Source organism: Protomyctophum parallelum (assembly GCF_964188405.1).
Source record: "Protomyctophum parallelum genome assembly, chromosome: 15".
NCBI classification, from domain to species: domain Eukaryota; kingdom Metazoa; phylum Chordata; class Actinopteri; order Myctophiformes; family Myctophidae; genus Protomyctophum; species Protomyctophum parallelum.
This window is the reverse complement of record NC_139710.1, coordinates 22,407,910-22,431,408: the sequence shown is the minus strand read 5'-3', so window position 1 is coordinate 22,431,408 and position 23,499 is coordinate 22,407,910. Positions and strand designations below refer to the sequence as shown.

The window sequence follows — 23,499 nt, the reverse complement described above, 5'->3', positions numbered from 1 at the left end:
ACACAGGAAGGGGGTCCCTGAAGAATGACAACAGTGTTCAAAGAGCATGTCACTCAGCACTAATGTGTTGCTCACAGTTTATAAGGGTTTGTTATATTTCGCTGCATGCGGTGTTGTGCACGGGGAATAGATCTACAAGCTCACAACGTGTCACATTGTGATTCATTGGGACCTTATACGCAAGCAAGTATAAGCGGGCTTTATAAAGACACACTATGCATGAATAGGCAGATGCACGCCATTTCCATAAACCCTCTCATACGTTCTAGTATCCTGTCATCTCCAGCCACGAGCCTGACCTGCTGCACTAAGTCAGCTTATCAGGCAGTGAGCCTTATAAATCCTTCACACAGGCTTTACATTACTGATTCCTGATCGATGGCTTCAATTCAGTCAAAGGTCTATTTTATTCAAGCATGCAGAAAATCAACAAATACTGTAAATTGAATTTGGGTGACTGTTACTAATTTGTTTACTAATGTAGGCATTTCATTTGCAGAGAGAATAAAAAAGATAAACTTATTAGAACTCTCTTCTCATTATAGAAATAAAATGAATTACCAGAAAGTAAAAGCTGGAACACAAGACACAAAACTGGAACTTAGCTCCAATTCAATTAGGACAATACAACTTCCCAGACAATCCTTATGGCATTGTGTTTTTACCTAGAAGAGACCTGCGGCTGCCTTGAAGTCAAATTATCTGTGATAAAAGATTAGGCAGGGAAGTCAACAATTTGCCTCACTCAAGTATCAGAATATAGACTATAGAGGGTTTTTTTGGCCTGGCCTAAGCCGTCTGGGCACTTAGGTTCCAATGCCAACGTGATGCATGTTTGAATCCCGATGACCTTTTCTGCATGTCACTCGCCATCTCTCTGTCCCCATTCCCCGTCTATATACGGCATACTATCAATAAAAATCTTTAAAGAATTAAAACAAAATCACTTACACTACCTTTAAAAAAGGATACTAGTCAGTAGACCAGACAATGAATACAAAATAACCTATTTCTGTCACCTCAAGCAAGTGTTCCTTCATCAGCCAGTCATCATACCCAATCATCAGTAAAAGGCTATTTTTGTTTGAATGTCCCTATAGTGGCTTAAGGCTCATACATAGTCTGGATTTTCGGTGGTTAGGTGACCACCGAAATACAACATGACGTCACGAGCCGTGGTGAAGAGCAAACCATCGCCACCGCTCCAGCCCTTCTTTCTGTTTTTACTCACCACCGCTCAACGTTATTTCAGCTCCGGTGGTCAGCTCACCACCGGAGCGGTGGTCACCTCACCACCGAAAATCCAGACTATGAATGAGCCTTTAGCTAATGCAAAGTTGCAAACAAAGAAGCCACATTACAACAACAACAAACTATTGAACCCCCTCTGGCATTTAGGTGTTGTTAGGTAAGCATTATATTTAAATACTACTAATTAATACTCTTAAGGTCATCTCTCTCTGGTTTCAGGTGAAATTGGCAAGCTTTCAGCTCCTTCCAGAAGTGTCGACGTGTCAATAAAACAACGTGTACGTATTGGTATGACAGTGGCGTGGACATCTATTGAAGTGTCTTGGGAAACGGGTACATGTGACGTGCATTTGTGGATGTGTGTGGTAGGTAGATTATTCCCAAATAGTGTACTTATTTATAGGGTTATTAATCAGAAACAGGTGATAATCAGTAAGTATACATATGAGATCGGGAATTCTGATAAAAAACCACTGGCAAAAAACATCCAATGATGCCAACAAGACTAGGACAGACCCGATACAGCTGGGCCAGCAGGGCCATTTGTGAAACATTGGTGGGCTTTTCGTTTATGAACTAGAAAAAGTGCCCGTCGGGGCACAGGTCTCCAGGCCAGATCAAGTTATTATGGCCTCCTGGTGACGCTATAAAGGCCAATGTGAAAAGGGTGCCATTTTTCTTACGCCTTTGATGGCAATTGGATGATTTGAAGAATTTTGTTCCAAATACCGGTATGTGTTTAGCAAAAATCAGGTGTCAGGGTTTTTTGGACAGACTCTGGAGGAGTAATATAAAATAAAAAAAGTGTTTACAAAAGTCGCCCTCCTGGTGGCCTGTTGCTATGGAGAGGGACGTCTGGAACACTCTGGTGGAGCTGTTGCCCCCACAACTTGACTACGGATAAGCAGTTGAAGATGGATGGATGGCCTCTTGGTGGCACTATAAAAGGCAACGTTTCACGCAGATCGGTGCATTTATAGGTAAAAATGTGAAAATCAGCCTCATGGTAACGCTACAACAGGCCGTTGTGGAACATTTGGGGCAGAGGTTGGTCGTTGGCATCCAGGGAGTGTGTGTGCAAAGTTTGGCATTGGCCATGTTAACGGTGCCGGAGATTAGCTGGAAACGGACGGACACACAGACGGAGTGCAAAACATACTCTCCCCATGCTTTCGGCCAGGTGGAGACAATGATGGATAAAGAAAATACAGACACTTGTAACTTTGCTTTAGCATAGCTTAATCCCATAACCTTAGTGATGTTCAGGTTTTTGTGTCATCCCCATAGATTTCAAGATTTGGTCATGCCAGTAGATAATACAGGGTGACTGAAACCAAAGAAATGAGTGCATTGCATTCCGTAGATTGTAGAAAATATGTGTTTGTATGGAGTGTTTTGCAAGTAGCATTTGCTCTCTTTCGTCTTGGGCACATTCTTGCCCTGATACTCCATGGCATGCTATGTGTCAGTTTTAAATAATGATAATGTATTGATTGAGGATGGGGAAAAACTTTCATCTAGTTAGTCAAGTTGAAAGATTGGACGTGGACATGTAAGTGAGTTGATTGATTGAACTGCACCCATTCTACAAACTGTGAAAAGAAATTTCAAACGAAAGTACAGGTCAATACAAAAACTGATAAGAGAATAAAACCAGGAAAAGACTTGTTTACATTAAATCAGGGTCCCCGGCCCCATTTTCAATTCATCAGAACATTTAAAGACGTACATGTATACAACTATACATGTATATACAACTATACAACAGTCTACTTTTTTAACCAATTATGCCCCATATAATTATTAATTGTATGACAAATGGCTAAAACAGCCAAGCTACGTACTGGATCACAGTAATTATTTTTAAACTTGCCCAAAATAGGGACACACACAAGGGTTAATGTTAACAAAAGTACTGGAAAAGGACCCTCAAATATCCCTACCTCCGTTTCGCCATTCTGGATAGCATTAATCTGGTGGGTTGGCTGGCCTCACCATAATCATTTATTGGGTAATGTGGGTGCAGTTATTGGAGAGTGCATTAAAAACAAAACAAGCCACAGAGTCGATGAGAATGAGGGTGAAAAGAGAAGTTGTGGGACAATTAATTGTAGTTTGGCATTTCCTGATAGAGAGGTGATTCATTGGTTCACTGTGGTGGTTAAGATGTTTAGTTTGTGTGAGACAATGCATGGATTTGTTTCAGTTGAACCACAATAAAGGGAACATCTCTGTGATTACATGTTATGTGTGTTTGAGTATTTGTGTGGCTTGAGTTAGTGAGTGAAATAGAGAATGAGAAAGCTATCTAAGCTGGATCTAGCGGCCCGCTCCCGTTCCTAATCCTGGATTCTAGCACATGACCGGCTAACAGCATTACGGACTGCCTTTGATTAGGGTTGCTGTTGTGCACCCCTATTGGGGGACAATGGTAATATGGGAGCCTATGTATGCGACCACCACTTTGCTGGAATGCCAGGGCAAGAAAACCATCTGAGGCACATACAGTACACACTCACACACAGGCTTAACACTGTCCACGAGCTTGCTGCCCATAGTGCACACGTCGCTCAATAGAGGGGTGAGGCCTGTCGGATTATGCCTACGAGTCACTGAGTCAGCGGATTACCTTGAGACTGTTATTCTAGGTGAAAATGCAGATTAATGCTCAAAAATGTGGCAGCTAGCATTAGCTGTGGCTAAAGGTCCACAGAGGGACTGATTAGAGCAGTCACAATATAGGAGGGAATTTCACACGACAACTACAAGAGCTTGCAATTGCGACTCATTAAATCACACTGTAACAAGGGTGGCTGTATTTCTTATAAATAATATAACATTGTGAGAGCACTTTGGTTTTTAAAGAGTAAGACCTGCCAAGTCAAGAAACCAACTAATAACTTATCCCATCTAAGTCAATTTAATTTGCATACAGTGGAAAGATATGACATCTTCAAGATACATTTAAGATCTTAAAGGAAGTGAATATTCAGCCCTCAGCTAGAACTGGTGGATTCAGCCATTGGGCCGTATCGACAATCTGTCAAGCATTCTGTGTGAGCCCCCAACCAATTACATAATTTTAGTTTAGGAATGATTCCACACCCAAATTCTTTCATTGGTCCTTTAAGAGTCTGTCATCCTACGTTTGTTTCCAATTTCCACAAGGGAATTATTCTTGTTAATACAAAAATATGGTAACACTTAAAGTAAACACAAGTAGGGCTGGGATGTGGGATTTTTGGGGGTTAACCATGTAAACCACTGTTAATGTTAAGGTATAAGTAGGGTTGGGAAAATGACTGCATTACCGCAAAACTGTGGTTATGTGAATGAATGGTTAAGTTTTTCTCTAAAGTTCAAATTCAGCACACACACACACACACACACACACACACACACACACACACACACACACACACACACACACACACACACACACACACACACACACACACACACACACACACACACACACACACACACACACACACACACACACACACACACAGTATATATCCCCATTTTCTATTTTTTTTTAATATATGTTTTATCCCACGATTTGGTAACCCGTTTTTCACCCCTGTGTCAATCATCTAATGTGATCCTGGGCTCTACACACCCTCCACCAACCTAGTCCCGATATATGGGGGACAAGGGGAGAGCAACGGACTTGAACTCATGCTTCCTTCATGCCTGAGTGTCCAAGTTACTCCTTTACACCTGACAGGGGGGAGTTTCCCTGGTTGGACGTAGCGCGTGGAAGGAACACGTTATTCCAACCAGTTCCTTTCCCCTCCTATATATATCCCCATTTTTGAATGGTGCAACCACTCCAAGGAACAGCAATGTCCCAACCTATATCCCTATGTCTATATACAGTACACACACACACATGCACTGTTCTAACATTTGTATCTCCCCGTCAGTCTTGGTAGACCACCCAAACATCCACTGCACACTCCACCCGTTAAAACTGGGAAAGCATCCGTGTCATTTTAGATTTGTGTTGGATATTCAAAATGAGCAGATATAGAATAGCTGCCGTTTTTTAACATGATTAAGAAGGCATTTGTAGAATCGGCCTCAGGTCTTAATAGGTTAACGGTCCTACTACTCCAGTCTAATTCAAAATATAATATATAAAGTACAAGCCACAGATGTTACTCATCAAGTCAGGACACTTGTGATCCATAATATTTCGTATTGTATCTCATCCTCAATGAGTGTAGTGGGGATGTTGCAGCAGGTGGAAGCCGACATTCAGGCACAGACAAGAATCAAACAACTCTTTACTGAACAATTTGGAATATATTAGAACACAAGCTGGCCTGACACAACGGGTAACATTTGTGGCTTGAGGACCTTTATTTTGAATGGAAATTGGAACTTGTGTGTTCAGTGGATATTGGGGAGGGCTGTGTGGTGACAGATATACAAATGTCAGTGTATCTGCAGCCCAAACAATCTCAGTCAGTCTTCTAAGACAAAATGTCTACCAATGAGCGAAGACTGAATGAACTGCTTGGGCAGTTAAGATATTGTGCTTTGAGCTTCAAGCAATACCACTTTATAACCATTAGTGTTCTTACCCGACCACGGCCACAGGGTCTAAGAGCAGGGAGACCACCTAGCTCCAACCACTGCAGATGTGCTAGTTATATTGTCAAAATAATGTTTTATTCACTGAAACGGTTCCTGATTACTGCTTTAAAACACATCAACTGCTGGACCGCCAAGAATGTTGCTTTTTCACTGTGGTAAGACAGATTCCATCACATTAAGTAAGGTTACAGAGAGTTAGGTTTTAGGTATGGGTATGGTTTGCTCAACGTCAAGGCAAGGCTGCCCACTTTGCCAAATACCCACCCACTGCAACAGTGGGTGTTCAGCCACTGAAGTCTTGGCATTGCTCACAGCCATAGTTATTAAAAATCTACGGAAAAAACATTGGTCACTAATGAAAACAAAAATATTGTAACAGTATCAGAGGAATTTGGCAATGCGTGTCCTCACCACAGGAAATGAGGTTACCTTTCCTCCGGGATAAGATATTTCAGATCTTCCCTCCAGGAAAGATATTTCAGAAATGTTCATACAAATGTTCGTATAACAATGAATGAATTAAAAAGCAGGGGTATAATGGGGAAAACATGTAAGATGCATGCAGCAGGTTTTGTGATCTGTACGGTGTTAGTCAGCGAATTACCCAACCCACAAGGGTGTGTGAGTCTACTCAAACTATCATTGAGCTCATTCTGACCTTGGACATATCCACAATCCAAGAAAGGCATTATTGCATGCAGGCTTAGCGATCATTTTATAATATTCTGTACCCGCAAAAAACTCAAACTAAAGACCGGCTGTCACAAAACAGTCATATCTAGGAACCTCAAAACCTACTCTAGCGAGGCCTTTAACCTTGAACTGGAGTGTCTGATTGGTCCGATGAGCTCAGGAGCTCACTAGTCGAAGAATCACTGAATTTGCATCAGTACTAAACAACATGGCTCCCCTTGAGAACCATCAGGGTCAAAACCCACTCGGAGCCATGGATACATCCGGACAGACTGACTGCAATGAAAGCCAGAGACAAGAAATGCTCTGAATTTCTAAAATGCAAGTCAAAGCTTGCCAAGCGCTTCGACAGTGATCACCAAGCTCAGCTGGGCAACCTAAAAACCTAAAAACGAAACCAACTAAATTGTAATTGCCATGACAAAATCTGCAAAAAGAAACTTTATCAATGATAAAACAGAGGAAAACAAAAACAATCCTCGGGAGCTCTGGAAGCTACTCAACAACCAACTAGGCTGCAGCCAGAAACTGAAAACAAGGTTTGCCAACAACATAAAATCGAACGACACTCTCATCACAGACAAGCTTGATGTGGCCAACTACTTACCTCTTTACAAACACAGCAACAACTCTGGTTAGGGGTGGACGATATGGCGATAATTATCGTCCACAACGTCTCCACGATATGGCTTTTTAGAGTTATCGTTTCCATCACGATAAATGTGCTGCATCAGACAGTGAATGCACACTATATATGCAGTTCTATGCCGTAATTTTTACTTCTGCAGTACGACGGTTTCGTTCAAAAAATAAAAGATCTACAAGCTATTAAACCACACGTTGCTACGGCACCCCAATGGACGACGTGGTTTGCTTATAACTCTGTTGAGTTCTCAGCACTCCCAAAGTCCCCGCCCCCTTTCTTCTAGGCAGAGGGGGAAACAGCATTGCGCTGAGCTGTAGCCTCATGTAGTAAACAGCTCAACATGTCGAGGAAGGGCGACGTGTTATAGTTCCCAAAAAGAACTCCACGTCTGTCACACAGACAGAGCCTGTGTGTTAAGACCAACGTGACTCGTCTTCATGGATATAAACTCACGAAACAACACCACGCAACAGCATAGACTGCAGGACGTCTCCTCCACCATTTACCAAGCTATCGTCTGCTACGTTAGTTCACAGAGTAAATTGTCCGTATTACACCGGGGCTCCACCGGGCGCGTCAGCATCGCGTCTCCGTCACCGTCACAGAATGTTCCCCTTTTAATCAATGAAGGGGTCACCATTAAAATTGAACCGGTTCGTTTGTTGACGCACACGACGGAGACGCAACGCGCCCGGTGGAGCCCTGGCGTTAGGCTGGCCACGGCTAGTAGCCAAGTAGCCAAGCTAGTAGCCAAGCACCAGAGCGCGCGCCGCTCACTGTACACGCGTCGCTCGCTTAATAATAATTAATTTCTGTATCAATGCGGACATAACGTGGTAAATATTCATAAGCAAGTGTACAAAATGCTTTTTACACTTGACTTATCTCCAGAGTCCTCAGTCCTGCACCCCCACAATGCCATATGCCAGTTTAGCCTTAACATCTACATGTTATTCAATATTACTTTAGCACAAAATAATCTTTTCTAAACCAAGCCCTCATTCAAAAGTTATGTAAGTATGTAAAATTAAATGTTATTTATAAAGCACCTTAAGAAACAAAGTTAGAAGGTAAAAACAAGGAACATATCAATCACAGTTGTGACAATATCAGAACAAAAACAGACGAGGCAGAACAGAAACATAGGGCTATACAAATGAATGTAGGCTGTCTGTCATTGTATTTTCTGTGAATTAACTCAATTTAATCCAGTGATCCTCAGCCCTTTTAATTTCAAGGACCCCAATAGAAAAGGAACCACCGCTCATCCGCTGAAAAAAACTTTAGAGAGGTGCTGGAGCCACAAAGGGAATAAGAGAAAAAAATTAAGGGAAGCTCCGCACACTCAGATCTGTGCACAATCAATTTATTTTTGGCAAGCTTTCGGTCTACTGACCTTCTTCAGGCATTTCAAGGACTTCTTCAGGAATTTCAAGGACCCCCAAATTAAATGTATATGAATTAGCCCAGGGTGACAGGGTCCCAGGCCTTTTCATTGTGATTTTCATCTCTGCACTGGGACCCCATGTTACAGACATGTTTACAATATTTTACAACAGTAGCTACTTATATTTTGTTATTTAAAGCTGTGATTATTTATTTAAGAAGCACTGTTCTGAACCAATGTTCGCCTTTAAATTAAAAAAAATGTAATCATCCTTAACCTTTAAGCTAAAATAATGATAACCGGGGACTTAAAATCATTGTTTTAATTGATGGCCTTCATGCCCTGGCACTTGGCCTTGTGCCCTCAAAAAGTTGACCACACTAAAGGCCAAATGGGACTCATAAAAAAAATGTGGGACTCATTTGAATGACCACCTGTGCATCCCGGGACCCATTACATTGAAAATCTATTTACATCACTGATACAGCGTCACACAAAAGCACCAAAAGTAGAAGATCCACAAGCACGAGATGTGTGAGTGAAGTGACATGATTTGAGCTTGTAGATCTGCTACTTTAGCCCTTTTTGAATTTGAATCCTTAACAGTTTTGGACATATGGGATTTCCACCGACAGAGACGATAAGCAGAGCTTGCGGATCTGCTATTTCTGTTGCTTTTGTGTGATGCTATAGTATGGTAGAGCATACATTTGCAAGACATAAAATATAAAAAAATTACGACAAGCGGTTTCTGCTGACAGCTACATTATAATAGTGTGGGGTGTGTGTGTGCTCGTGCACGTACCGATGAGGAGTTTCTCATGGTATTTAAATGTCTAAATACAGTCTAAATGGTATTTCTTAAATTTTTGTTACCTTGTACTGTTAAGTAACTTGAAAAATAACCATAAAAAACCGCGCACGAAAATATCGTGATAATATCGTGTATCGTGATAAGCTTGAAATAATATCGTGATAAAACTTTTGTCCATATCGCCCCCACCCCTAACTCTGGTTAACAAAAAGATACCTATGTACCCGTCTAAATACTTCCTTTATGTCAACGAACAAACCACGTGCAACCCAGATTCGGCTCAAACAAGAAGGGATTAAAATAAATTAATTTTGCTCCTATGCCACTAAAATGTAGAACGTCCTACCAACAGCCATTAAGACATGTGAATCCCTTGACTCTCAAAGAGCACCTACGGAAGACTGCAATTCGAAGCTGGCCCCTGTAAATTAAGTGCGAGCTCCCTTAACACCTTTCTCCCCACTGTAGGCCTACATGTTTTTCCACTTTGTTACTTTCTTTATGAGGATTTCCTGTTTTGTCTTTTTTATTAAACCTTTTTTGCATTTTGTCTTAATGCGTGAGGGGGTTTCATTACTTCTTATACAGTATATATACACATACATTACACACACACACACACACACACACGCGGGCATCTTTAAGAGAAGGGATATTAAGAACAAATGGGGATCTTGGACTAAAATGCTGCTAAAAATGTTAATATATAAATGTTCTTCACTCTAGATGGCACTTAAGTCTATGAATGGACTATTGCAGAGGCTCTCAGATTGGAACCATTCAGATTTGTCAAAGGGGGCTTTAAAACAGTCTAGGCATTAAATAGATCTGTGCAAGTTTTCTCAGCATGAACAAGACGTTTGATTTTCCAGGTGTAAAGTAGTCTATGAAAATGAAAGACAACTTTGATAAATTGATATAAAATAGTGTCCACTGACTACTTTGCATTAAGAGGTATGCTTGAAGCAGACATTATGGACATCCATTTCAATCACAGCATCGTTGTTGAGACTATAGTGTCCCAAGTGCTGCTGTGGCAGCATGCTGCGCTCTGAGGGAAACCCACTGTGACAGGTGGTCTGCTTGTGTTCCGGGTACTGCTGCGAAGGGACGGGGAGTTTTACAAGCAAGTCATCTTTAATCGCGTGAGACCAAATCATTTCATTATGAGTTTTCCACCCATCACTTCCAGTCACAACAGCATGGTGCCACGGCAGAAGAATCACATAGGGGTGCAGCCCCCTTCTCCTCACAGGGCCGTAAGCCTGATTTATAATGTAGTCGTATGACAGTGTCCCGCGCCCAAAATAGCCAATGTAGCTCACACAAGCGGCTTGTAGATCTGCTATTTTAGGCTCTGCACACGTCACACGACAGAGTATGAATTATTAGTCTTTTATTATTCAGCCACATTTGGCACCAAGTGCCCTGAGGGGCTCTATCCCAGTTTGCAGGGTCTAGCAACTAAAGCATTCCATGCTTTATTTAGCAGAACTAAAGGGAGTTTGTTAAATGACAACCAATCGTCACCCTAGGCTGCAATGCCAGCCTGACAGCATGTCACGAGTTTCCCATTTCCTGTTAGTCTACTGTCCAATCAATAAGGCATCAAAAAGCCCCAAAACAAATCTTAAAGAAAAAAAATTACAACCCAACTTCAACTGTTGAACATACAATCATATACAGGTCATCTGGACTTCCAGTTCAACTAAATTGGTCATCGTTCGTGGCATTTAGTTATCCAATAGTGGGTGTCAGGAAAATCAGCAAAAACTAAATATATGAATAGATCAAATACTTTGATTTGCAGTTAAAGTAGAGCCACTACATGGCAGCCACTACATTGGTGCGATTAGTTTGACTGCGGAATTAATTACATCGCAATGCCACGTTCACTGCCTGGATTTCACTAACTTTTGAAAAACGACCACGCCGACATCATTGTTCCTTTTCATGAAAACCGCTTTAAAAACGGTGTAATCGCTTGTCGTAGTGTTGAAAAAGAATCCAAAGTAGCGATCACAACACAAGAGCTGCAATCAATTAACTTGTGTAACTCGTGAATGGGGGGGGGGGGGTGTTTAACACGTTGAGTGTTAAAATCTAAATTCTGGATTTAGGGAATTGTAATTTGTGGCACTATCTAATATGCTTCTTCCATACGTCATTGGCAGATAATGGTATTATGTATTATTTTTTGATGTAGGCTAGATGAATGGTGTTGTATTTGAAGGTCAGAAAAGATCAGTTTGTGTCAATGTACATTTTGTTGACTTTAGCTCAGACCCGCCTCTCAAGCTCTGTGAGTGTGCGTGGTCGTGCACTGTCACCCTGTGAACACGTGGCAAGTTCTATGAGGATGTCAACACCTGGTCAGTGCCTGGTAGCCTGGGGATTTTAAAATAAATAGAATGATTGGCTTCCAGAACTTCTTTGCCTGGCATTTGCCCTGGAATATTACCTCTTGTTGGGTATATGAGACATGTTTATTCTACACTTGCCCCATCATTTCCCCAAGGTCTGTGGTTTTGAATAGCAATTGTGAAAAATATACCAGTGGAAGATTAAAACGGAATGTAAAATTGGTCTAAAACAAAGCTCATCGGATGGTCATTGAAAACAAAGATGGCTGCCAATAGTGTTATATAGACGTATTCATGGTTTGATGACAGCACTGACTGTAGTTATGATTGGAGTATGGTTACAGTACAACCGTGGTGTGTCATCAGGTCCAATTTCAGAAATGGTGAGAAAACAGCCTTATTCCACAAGTCAGCAAAACATAGTTCCCAGAATCTTTACATTTTAAGCCCTGATTAAATGTTTCGATGTCAGTTACAACTACGTCAGCTATGACCTGACAAAGATATAACTGACGATCACATTGAAACGTTGTCATTCCCGCCTGGCTTGCACCCTGCTCTAGCCAAGAAAAGGCTCCAATTGTCTGAGTTATAATAGTTTATATGACAAAATAGTTTGTCATGCTATGAACAAAAAACTGGTCAAAACTGACCCTCATGAGCACTGTAAGAAGCAAAAATGTGGCCTCACCACATAGAATCAAATTTGAATGAATAAATAAATCCATAGGCTGTTCAACTCACTAAAGTCTGACCGGACAATCCGCGGTAGAGAATGAATAGTATGAAGTGAAAGGCGATCAGCCGATTCGGCCGTGCAATGCAGCAATATGACATAATCGATGCCTAAATATAATTATACCTGTATATAATATATAATTATAATACTGTATATAATATAATTCTAAATACAACATGTTGTTCAGTATATCCGACTGATTGTATTGTATTGTTGTACAGTAATATAGAAAAGTGTGATGCCTTAAGTTGCAATGCATAGTAGAATTGAATCCTGGTGAATCGTAATGTAATTGAATTGTGAGGGCAGTGCCAAACTGCCAATGCACCCTTATATTCCTATAATAGCTTCTTGATCACCCCCCCGCTACCTGCTAGTACTGTCAGACCCCACTAGATACATTCCCTGAGTGACAACCCACAATCCCCTCCTGTGAGGTGTCGCATATCCACCACTCTCTCTGTTGCTAAAGGCCGAGGGGATGTGGAATGATTGGGCTAGAAATAGCAGTGTCACATGAGGCTGTCCAGTGACTAGTAACCAGCCAGTTGCTCGTCCTTACATGGAACCCAGCCCCTTTCACACACTCCCAGACAAAACGCCACCCGTAGAGTGAACACCTATTGTCCTACGCAAAACTCCATGGGATCTTCATTCATCACAGACTCTTCACACACCCTTCAGTCCCATGCTGCATGGTGCTGTGACATGAGATCTACAAGCACACGTGCACACACACCTGTTCAAACAACCCAACCTACACTAGCTTAGAAACACTTCTTCCCACCTTTGTCAATAACAAAGGGCAAAAAGGGCATCCCACCTTCTGCTAATCTTTGAGAATACCCACCCTTGTCGACAAGGGTGTAAACATGTGTAAACATGATTATGTGCATGCACATACATAGCACACCATTCTTAACAATTCAATAATAATAATCATTATTATTATTATTTATATAGCACCTTTTTAAACAATGTTACAAACTAACATGCTTAACAACTTAAAATCAAACAATAAATTAATCATAAAATATGGTTGGTACTATAAATGATAAGATAAAATTGTATACATGCTTAACAAATCCTTATCCAGTTAGCAGCACTCCTATAGTTGCCTGCATGTTTAATCACAGAAGAAACAGGCTTATCTGATGTGCACTGATTTGCTATTCTCTCCCTACGAACAAAAAGATGTACATTTTGTAGGTCCTTATAGGGGGAGATTTACAGTTGGCAGCAGGGTGGTTTTGTTTCCCCCCAACACAAACTAACAGAGACACAATTTCAATGGTCTGAGTGGATGATCCCAAAAGCTCACCGTGCCTCTCAGTCTTTCGCTTAGCACTTTGCCCTCAGGAATTTTCCAAAACCCCAATGCAACCCCAGGTCAAAGCAGAATAATGAGTCAATAATATTAAGAGGCAAAAGGCAAAGTCTCTCCCTAAAGCAATCTAGTCGACAGTGAGAGATAGTGTGAGAGACAAAGAGAGAGAGAGGCAGAGAGTGATAACTAGAGGTCGTCTAAAATTTGTTTTTTGGATAACTGGAAGGCCGATATCCATAATTAATGTAGAGAACGCAATGCATTCAGTACCGGGATCCGATTACACCGTTTGTGGATATGCTTTTCATTATAAGAAGGCATCATCATCATACTATAATTCACTCAATGTCTGTCTGTCTGAATAAATGAATGTCTGTCTGAATGAATGAATGAATGAATGAATGAATGTCTGAAACACTGTCGCAGCTCCTCACTGGCTGCACTAATCCCTCCGACTTTTCACACAGGCATTGACCATAATATTATGGAGGTCTTAACTTACTTACTGCTGGGCGAGCGCTGGCGCTTTGGCATGGGGGGTCAGATCAACATGGAATAAATTCTGTACTGGCCATATACTGTAAGGAGCATGTCTTGAGTGTACAGGGTTTGATGAGGTCAGATCAACATATTGAATGTCAGAACAGGTCAGCTCCATACAGTATATGGAGATCCAAGGGTGGCAGCGGGGACATTCTCTTGAGTGTACAGGGTTTGATGAGGGCCCAGGTAGGGCCTTAATCTTCGGGCCTGTTGAGAACTCTAGTTTTCGCCGGCTGCAGGGCGTGGCTGCACTAATAACTTTGGGGCGGGCCCGTCTAGATCGTAATTATAACCGTAGTCTACGCATGCGCGAGCACGTTCCGTGCATGCAGGGCCTGTGGCGGTGAGCATGGCGTTGCCTGGCAACCGGCTCAGGGCTAAAAGTTGGTTTTTAAAAAGGTGCCGTTTCAGATCCATATAAAGCGATATAAAAGTATGTATACGTCAATCACAGACAACAGATGGCTATTAAAACGAATATAATGTATGTCAACAGCAGGCAAAGCACAGTTTGCACTCTCCTCTCAACGGCACAGCAAAAAAAAAGATCTACACATGATAATGCAAATGCAAGTCATTAATATTCCGACTTTTAGCACACAAATGAACGTGAACAAACTCAACTCAGGGTTATTTGGAAATAAAAATGTAAATGTTCTTTCGCAAATGTGCTTCCAAGACAGAATCACCAGTTATTGTTTTTTCCCCACGCAAGATTAAAACATTTTTTTTATTTTATCTACGGAGTACCTACTTAAGATATATAGATGCAACAACATCCTCAACGGCACCACCTCCAAAGTCCTCAACAAACTACAACATGTATGTAATGTACAACACTCAGCTGCCCGCCTGCTCCCCCGGAATACGCTCCAGAGACCACATTACACCCGTCCTCCACGACCTACACTGGCTCCCCGTCAAACAAAGAATTCACTACAAAATCCTGCTCACCACCTACAAAGCTCTCAATAACCTGGCTCCTCTTACGTTCCTTCTACGTTTAGGCCCCCAAACGCTGGAATGAACTCCCCAACCATCTCAGAGCTGGTCCCTCTCTCCTCTCATTCAAAACCTCACTCAAAACCCACCTCTTCAGGATAGCTTTCCCCAGCTGAGGTCTGGTTAAGATGTCCCCCCCTTCCCTTGTTTATCCTTTTATCTTTTTAACCTTGTACTGTTGTTGTATCTGCTATGTTTTGCTTTGTTTTTTTTCCTAATAAAGTCTTTTCCTAGTGTTCTTAACTTCTTATGTAAAGCGCTTTGGGTATTTAGAAAAGCGCTATATAAATTTGAGCTATTATTATTATATATTTGCCAATATTAGTTAGCCTAAGCCTACATCATGGCACGGTAACTACAACACCTAGAATCACTCAAAAGGGATGCCTTTAAACCTTCCACTCCTCTCTTTACATTCCATTTGTTTGCTCCATTCTGTTTGCCTCAATTCTTGACTGACAGATTGGTGGTTAAACACAAGATCTGTGTGTGGGAATGTGATAATCAACATAGCTCGGGTTTGCAGCAAAAACATGGATTAAGGAACTCTGGACGGAGCAGACATGAGAAACAGTTTCACTCACTCACACACACACACACAAACACAAGCATGAAGATCCCTGCTGTCCGTCTGTGACCTATCATGTGATGTTGCCATGGCGGAGAGGGCCTCAGACAACAGTGTGATTGTGTTCCGAGGGTGAGGTGGGCCGATCGGCGACAGACTGTTCCGACTGTGGCACTGCCAACCCTGGTGCCAAACTGCCCTGCCTCCCACAGAGAGACAGACACACCCACTGGCAGACAGGCCAGCCTGCACAGGGGCCCTAGCTACCGTCATGGAAACCAGTACAGGCTCTAGTGCGTTTCCATATTGGCTTCTTTATTTTTTCTACATCAGCAAGATCAAGGTCATTTTTGCTTCTAGGTGTTGAGCATATTCATCCTCCATCTTATGGTTATTAGCTGAGCCACCACTAAACAGTGACTGGAAAACAACATAATGATGAGCCAGACACTGTCTGTATATCAATCTGTCTGGAAATGTGTCCACCAGAGGGTGCTGCAGCTCAACTATGTCCACCTCTAAATTACAATTTAGGCATTTTAATCCACATGGCCTGGTTTCTTTATTTTAAAGGGATATTTCACTTTTGTGAACATCCCAGAGCGTTTAAGTTGCTTGATTTAGTATTTTATCTTCGTTTTTTTTAATTACTTCTACTTAATTTTTATATTTTTTGGGGGGAAATAAATAAATGAAAAAAGTAATTAAAATAAACACGGACCCTCACGTATTAGAAGGACAATATCAGTCACACAAACCCAGGACGGGTGTTTTCAATGAATCTTATCAGGATTAAAATGGAGTTTCAAGGTACAATGGGTTTGTATAGGCTTCTAAAATGTATGTCAAAATACAAAATTGAGCAATTTAAAAACTGTCCGGGGTGTACTGTTCACAAAAGCCTGGGTGGACGATAAAATGAGTAAATGAACAAAACATTTTTGGAAAGTTGAAATGAAATGAGTTCAGGAGTGAAAAGGGGCACATCAAGCTTATGCTTGCAACATCTGACCATTGAACCATTTGGTCAATATAAGGTGCTTTGAGCGTAACAAGAAATCGATTTGCTGTGTCTTTCCAACACGAGTCACTTACTTCTGATGGGGATACTTAAAATCATTATTAATGTCCACTGTACTGACTCATAGCAGGCCAAAAGTTTAACGGGTGTAATATTTTTTAGGGAGGATAAATGTCTGATTAAAGTTCCTTAAGTGCAAATGTCCAATTTTCTTGTAACAGAGCTCAAAGTTGCCTGTTCAGACCTAAAGCAAAGCTGGCCCAAAGCAATACAGATCCTGGTGGTTTAGGACAGCTCCTGTTTTGAGCAGTCATCAAAACAATTCTAATTGGATGCCATGTGGCACTGCATAGGAAATGTTGTGTATGTGCAGCTGTGCCCAAACAGAAATGCAGGCATTCCATCGCACTTGTTGGAAAGCATCAGTTGAGGTTTCACTTCATGAAAACTGTCAATTGACAACACAATGACCTAATCGAGCAAAACACCTGAGGCTGAGAGTTTAGCACAGTATTCATTAGCCAAGACTTAAATCACTATCTGCACAACGCTTTTTAAGGTGTCATTTTGAAACCCTTTTTTGTTACACTGGCTTCACTGAGACTAGATCTGATTAGTTAGGCCTGGAAAAATAGCATAAAATGATTGTAGGAAGAGGAAAAGAGAGACAACTTGTAAGAAGGGCCTGTATAATAGGGCTGTGTAACTAGCCTGTTCACAATAGACGTTATTTTTTGTCACACTGTGAGGCCTCAGGTGAAATTAGCATAGGCCTGTACTCACTGGGAGGGAGGGGCTATGGCAGAAACTGGAGGAACTGTCAACAGCGGACACACGTGTCCTCAACAGACAACACGCACAGGCGCACACCCATCAAGACTAGTCTGACTCTGCATTCTCTGCATCTTGTTTAACGTGAAAACATTACACAATGTACACATACATCATGCATATAAAATGTCCCTCCACCCCAGCACACAAATAGCTTAATCACACTACTACAAAAGTGAGGGGCTGGACTTGTAACTGCTGCTTAACTATGGTGTCTCTGTTTATTATGACAAAGTGTTCGGTTTTATGGGACAGCAAGCATAAAAATGTGACTTGTGTTGACAGTGTGGGCTAAGTCGTGACTGCACCCTGTCACCACAGAACTAGTAATTTGCAGTGAATCATTCCAACTTGATTGTTTTTCAGAGAGATTACAAGTCAGTAGGGACAGGTCAAAGTACAGTCAAAAGCTAAAATGAATCGGTACAACCAAACGCAAAATAGGAAGAAACAAAAGAAATATTTTGTCACATTTTTCTGTGCTCAGACATAGTAGCATCACAAGAGTGTCTTGCTGGACGCAAACAGGTTCTGTCTGTCATGTGTTACACCAAAGCAAACAACTGCATACAATGCATGTTTTTCTCAATGACTATGGAATGGAATAAAAGCAAAATACAATCTTATGATTTAACTATTTTGTTAGGCCAGGACCTAATCTGTGATTTGTGAAACGGCGCGAAAGGAGCCTGTTTTGTCCTAAACAATTAACACACTTACGTTGTAAAATGAGGCAATATTCTAAACCCATGTTGCTGCTGTTCTACATACAGCCAACCACATGAAGAAATCACAGATTGAAGCTTGAACCATTGCTTTTATAAAATATCTGAGAGTCCCATTCATGTTTATGGAAGATGCTTCTGATGAAAATAACTGATAACCGAAAATAGCCAATCTACAAGCCTACAGCGTTGTGAGCTTGTAGATCGGCTATTTTCGACTGAGAACTTTAATCCATGCAATAACTACTGTACAGTCCGGTTTGTTTTTAGTTCCTACAAGTCGTGCATGTGTGTAAATAATTCTAAAATATTGAGATGACATGCACGCTAATCCCAATACATTTAATTACTTCTAAAACCTGCTTGTTAAGGCAAGAGTTCCATTGCGTTACCCCACATACATGGCTCAGTGAGCTTCTCCTGTGATAACCCAAACTGCAGAACTGATGAATAGAATGCCAACGGCAACACTAGTCAGGTTATATAATGTCTCCCTCAAGTAATTATGTAGGTAATATATACAGAATGCGAAGAGAATCAAGAGATTGATCCCCGTTCTGGGGCAATCAAAGCATAAAAGGTTGATTAAAAGACGGAAGTATTTAGATTGCTTATCTTATCTTAATAAGCATGTCATATCTATATAGCCTTTGTTTGGCGAGACTAGACAGACATCCCGAGTCCTATTCTGTACTTGGGCCCTATAATAGCTATTATACAAAAACTCATACAATATGATGGAAATAAAATTAAATACTGTACATAGCAGTTAAAGACCTTCGTGTTCTTCCATTTCTTATCATAATAGGTAGCTTAATAATTAACCCAACTTCCCCACTGTGTCCGTTTGTCTAGTAAATTCTGCAGATGTATACTATAATATAGTATCTCTAGAGTCTCTAGAGTCTCCATATTATGGAGACTCTGGCTTCCTTTTTTGCTATAATTAAAGGCTATTAAAAGTTTATAGATTTTAAGAATTTTGGTATGCTGGGTATTTTGGTATTAATGTGGTACTTAATATAACTACTACCAAGTACTCAATATTGTGACAATGGCGGGAGTTATGCCCACAGTCTACTCTGGACATTTTTAAAGCCCTCCCTGGGGGTCTTTAGTTCAGTGGTTCCAAAACTTTTTCATGTCAAGGACCCCCAAATTGACACTGATCAGCCCACGGACCCCCGTTTGAAAAGATATGCCAGGGACCCCCATAAGAAGATTTTTACGGCTGCTGTAGCAGTGATTCTCAAATTTCTCCACCAGTTTAATTTCAAGGACCCCCAGTTTGACTACGAACCCCCATTTAATGCCATTTATATCTCTGAGACCCCAATTTATATTGTAAAATCAATGTTAACCCTAACGGGTCCATTTGGTTCCAAACTATCCTTTTAGCTGGGGACCCCCTGGAACTCCATCAAGGACCCCACTTTGGGAACCACTGCTTTAGTTAACACAGACATGATGGGTGATGAACTGAGGCACATTGTGTGATGGGTGGTCGTGCTGTGTACCACTGCGCAGGCCCAGTCCGTCGACTCCGTCTGCTAGGCTACTACAGAATATCGGAGTAATCGGACGCAAACAGAAATGGACTCGCGTGATTTTTCGGTATTCTTACGCGGCCATCATTGTAACCCCCCCCCCCCCAATGGTCGCTCAAGCGCTGGCTCGTAACTAAGGACATAGTAAGGACAAGATGACAACAAACCATTCAGAATGGTGGGTCACCCGGGGGACAAATGTATCCCACATTCCCACTACTAGTCACGCACGTGTAAAACACGACGCTGTCGTGTGTGACTGTGTGTATTAATGTGTCGTGTCACTCGTGTGGGTGTGTGTGTGTATGTATGAGCACTCGTCGCAACATTGTTTCACATCAAATTGCCATCATTGTGGGCACGTTACTTTGATGTGCGCAGCGCAGCGTAAACCATGTTGCATGTATGTTGACGCATGTTGTCCGCTGTGATTCTTAATTCACTGTACACTGTGTACAGAGCTGCAGTACGACGGTGTCGCTTGTCAAAAAAAGAGCAGATCTACCAGCTGTCTGACGACGAAGCGTCGCATTCGCATATTAGCTTGTAGATCCGTTCCTTTTGCCAAGCGACGGAGTACATAAATTAATATTTTCTCGCCGAGGGAAATGGTTAAAGGCTTTCACTTACCACCAGTGAAATTTGGAAAGCAGAAAACGTGCCCGTCGCTCCCTCCGTGTGCCCACGCTCACAACACTGCCTGGCTTCACGTCGGAACGCTTCCTTCCCGTGGTCGTCGCCTCGTGGACTTGAATGGGTCTGTCGAAAATGTCAAGAGGATTCCAACACTCCCCTCCAGAGAGCTCGCCTCGCCTCGAACGATTCACCAGCGTCAACCCACAGGATACAATCATACAAACTGGAAGCCCACATCGTCAAGTGGGCTGAAGTAAACATTTGACTTCCGGTCAGTGGACTTCAATATAAGTCCAAGTTTATACTAATTCTTACTAGTTTTAACTTAACGGTTTGTTAAAACACACATAATATTATCTTTATTTATTTTTATTTTATTTTTACATTTTCTTCCAAAATGAGGAAAAGTATAGGCCTACATTTTCGTCGCTAAACTGGACTGTCAGAACTTCATTCGTAACTGTTACCTGATAATCTTCAATATGTCCTGCCTAAAACAAGAACATTTGTGCAGTCAGTTGGCCTTTTCTACAAGCTTCAGAACCACATACAAGGCAGATACTGTCTATTTGTGATTAAGCCCTGTTTGCCCCAATATAAATATAAAGACATAAAATGTTGTTTTTGACGAAAGGCATAGGCTAGGCTACAGCCCAGGGCCAATTAGACTACAGTACATTGAGTCAACACCAGGAACAGCATTACAGATTACAAGAAATACAAAATGTGGTGGAACTAGTGTCTGCAGATCATTCTCTTCCAGATCAACTGGACACTGTATCTGGATTGTACTGTACATGTACCAGGAGGACCCCTGCCCATTGGAAACATCTAGAGCAGACTGTGTAAAATGTACACAAGGATTTACACTGTAAATCCTTCAACAGGGGATTAATCTAGCCTGGCTAATAACCCAGACTCAAATCACAATATGTTTTTTTGCCAACGGCTGATTCGGTCTGGCTTATTAGCCAGGCTAGGATTAATCCACACAAGGCATCTGGCCCAGATATATTACCAGTCAGGTCCCCCAAAGGTGTGTGTGCAAACCAGCCGAAAGATCATTCAATCGCAGACATTTTCAACCTTTCCCTGCCTGTATTCTTCAAAAAAGACCACCATTGTCCCTGTACAGCCCATCTAAGCACATTTCAGTCCATTCGTTTAAGACATGGTCAACCAAGTCTGGAAATGTTTAAGAGGTTTGAAAGTTTTGTCAAGTGTAGACTGTAGCAAAAGCCATCACATGCTAAAGTGGGGTCCGGGAACCCCCAGCGGTCCTTGGGGGGTTCCAGGCGTCCACACTCCACAGTTAAGGTAGCAATCATTTAACCACTTCATGCATTGATAAATTAAAAAAATAACATGTCTACAAGCTTGCAGCACGTAACTTTGTGCCACACTGCGAGCTTGTACATCTGATGAAGCTCTGGTACATGTATATAAAGGGCCACGTAACCCATTTTGCAACCATATCTTATTTCAATGATGTTTGGGAGACAAGAAACACTTTCCTGTTTTTTTAATGTGTGTTATGTGTTTTTAGATATTTTAGTATTTAAAAGTGCCAGTGGTGTCTTGGACACTTACCATAGACCTCTCCACAAGGTGGGGTGAGTGCAGCAAAGCATTATGGTAATTGTAGTAATCCAGCAGTGAGGCTGTAATGTGGGATTTGATGATTTTTAACATTTTCTTTCCACTAGTTGAGAAACCGTGAACTGAATGACCTGGTGACCTATGGTGACCGTCCATATGTAATCATTTACTGACTGGAGGTCAAGAAATTCAACAGAAAAAGGGAGTTAGAATCTCAAGAGGGGGAAGTGCACTGGATTTGTGTCATGCTGAGTAATTATTATTAGTAAATTATTTGTAGTCCATGGATAGACCATTGGTTGAAAAACAGTGGGACGCATGTAGCATAGGGACCCATAGCAAGTGTTATAAAAGCACTACCGGTAATCTTAATTCTTAACCCATACCCATGCAGCACAACAGTGGTCCCCAGGTTGATTCTAAGCCTTGTTCACAATCAGTTGAAAACCCCTGCTGTAGGCTATAGAAGACATTATCCACCCTCATGCAGAAATCCCCAACAGCACAAATAAATGTTTCACATATAGTTTAACCACTTTCAACCTGGCATCCTATTTTGGACATTGGGCCTATTGGCAAAAGGAAGGGAAAGAAAAGGAGAAACAAACTGTCAAAACAAGACAATGACCCCAACGTCAACCTCTGTGCAGAGATATACATGCATGCCTCTGGGCTAGTATTTATATGAATGTTGCTACCTACCAGCTGTGATATGTGTCAAGGCTATTTATTTTGAAGTCCGTCGACCGGAAGCCAGATGTTTATTTTAGCGCTCATGACGCAAGTTTCTTTCTGATTTGATGCTGATGACCAGCGGCCAGCCCACTGTCATCCTCACAACCATGCAGCCATGCTGCCCGAATGTCGCTCTTTTCATCCGCGAGATTGGAGTCCAGTCTAGGGGCTCACCGCTTCACAGCGACGTGGAAAAAATGAATAGTAAAATGTTGAATTAATTAAACTATATGTCTATTGTCTAACTGAGCTACTTACTTTATTGCACCAGATGCAATCAATGCCATGATTCTAGCAACATATCACAATTCAGAAAGCTAGCCCACAGAGCCCAAAATGAAAGCAGATTATAATTTGCAATATGCTCTTGGTCTTCTTGAGGACCACTTCTGGGTTCGTTGAAACATCGCTAACTAATTTAATATATGAAAAGAAGATTTCTCTTTTGCCTTTGCTGTGTGCAACTT

The 23,499-nt window shown here is 41.5% G+C and overlaps 1 protein-coding gene across 3 annotated transcripts in view; it reads right to left on the bottom strand.

Moving 5' to 3' along the window:
- The window catches only part of slc20a2 (solute carrier family 20 member 2), a 58,160-nt gene extending 37,257 nt beyond the window's left edge, over positions 1-20,903 (bottom strand). For 2 of the 3 annotated variants that reach the window (XM_083784573.1, XM_083784574.1), the window contains exon 1: positions 20,693-20,903. The gene's annotated coding sequence lies outside the window, so the exon portion shown is untranslated. The remainder of the gene's footprint in view (positions 1-20,692) is intronic. The other variant, XM_083784572.1, reaches the window with a different exon arrangement.
- Positions 20,904-23,499: the final 2,596 nt, after the last annotated feature.